Consider the following 1,800-nt stretch of genomic DNA (forward strand, 5'->3'; position numbering starts at 1 on the left):
AGCCCTGCATCTCTGGGATGAAGCCTACTTGATCATAATGGATAATTTTTTAAATGTGTTCTTGGATTCTGTTTGCCAGTATTTTATTGAGAATTTTTGAATCGATGTTCATTAGTGAGATTGGTCTGTAATTCTCATTCTCAGTTGGGTCTTTGTGTGGTTTTGGAATCAGGGTGACTGTAGCTTCGTAAAAAGAGTTTGGCAATGACTTCTGTTTTTGTTATGTGAAACACATTAAGGAGTATAGGTATCAGGTCTTCTTGAAAGTTCTGATAAAATTCTGCATTAAAACCATCAGGTCCTGAGCTTTTTTTGGTTGGGAGGTTTTTATGACAGCTTCTATTTCCTCGCAACTTACAGGTATATTTAAATTGTTCACTTGTTCTTGATTTAATTTTGGTAAATCTTACTTAACAAAAAACAAGTCCATTTCTTTTACATTTTCCAACTTTGTGGTATATAAGCTTTTGTAGTAGGACCTAATGATTCTCTGAATTTCCTCAGTGTCTGATGTTATGTCCCCGTTTTCATTTCTGATCTTGTTAATTTGCATGTTCTCTCTCTGCCTTTTGATTAGTTTAGATAAATGTTTGTCAGTCTTGTTGACTTTCTCAAACAACCGGCTCTTTGTTTCATTGATTCTTTGGATTGTTTTCTGCGTTTCTATTTTGTTGATTTCAGTCCTCAGTTTATTATTTCCAGTCTTCTATTCCTCCTTGGTGAGTCTGCTTCATTTTTTTCTAGAACTTTCAGCTGTGCTGTTAAGTCTCTAATGTGAGCTTTCTCCATTTCCTTAATGTGGGCACTTAGAGCTATGAACGTTCTGCTTAGCACTGCTTTCTTAGTGTCCAATAGGTTTGGGTATGTTGTGTCTTTATTTTCCTTGAATTCATGGAAGACTTTAATTTCTTTCTTTATTTCTTCCCTGACCCAGGGGTGGTTCAGTAGTTGACTGTTAAGCTTCCATGAGTTTGTAGGCTTTCTGTGGGTAGAATTATTGTTAAATTCTAACTTTATTCCATGTTGTTCTGATAAGACACAGGTGGTTACTAATATTTTTTTGTATCTGTGGAAGCTGGCTTTGTTAACGAGTATATGGTCAATTTTCGAGAAGGTTCCACGAGCTGCAGAGAAGAAGGTATATTCTTTCCTATTTGAGAAGAATGTTATATAGATGCCTGTTATGTCCATTTGATTCATTACTGAAGGCGAAGGCATAAATCACAAACGATCCCACGCTAGTTTGAAATTATGATTAATATAATGGTTATTTATTTAAAGGGGAAAAAACTTACAGATCACCGTCCCGGACAACAGCCCTCTGCACAATCAGGAAGGGAGTCTAGTCGCCAGAAGCGGAGCAGGAAGTAAGAGAGTGCGAGGAGGGAAGTGGCCGCTTTTTTAAAGGGAGAGAGACCACGCCCCAATGGGCTGGTATCTCAGTGGCTATTGGCTGGAGGAGCAGAAGGACCTCCTGCAACACATTACCTCCATTAATTCTCTTATTTCTCTGTTAGGTTTCTGTCTGATTGACCTGTCCATTGGTGAGAGAGGAGTGTTGAAGTCTCCTACTATTAATGTGTGTGGTTTGATGACTGCCTTGAGTTCTAGTAATGTTTCTATTACATAAGTGGGTGCTTTTATATTAGGGGCATAGATATTCAGGATTGAGACTTCATCCTGATGAATTGTTCCTGTTATGAGTATAGAATGTCCCTCTCCATCTCTTCTGAATGAAGTCAACCTTGTTAGAAATTAGTATGGCCACACCCGCTTGTTTCTTAGGTCCATTTGCTTGAT

Source organism: Chionomys nivalis, chromosome 20, assembly GCF_950005125.1.
Source record: "Chionomys nivalis chromosome 20, mChiNiv1.1, whole genome shotgun sequence".
NCBI classification, from domain to species: domain Eukaryota; kingdom Metazoa; phylum Chordata; class Mammalia; order Rodentia; family Cricetidae; genus Chionomys; species Chionomys nivalis.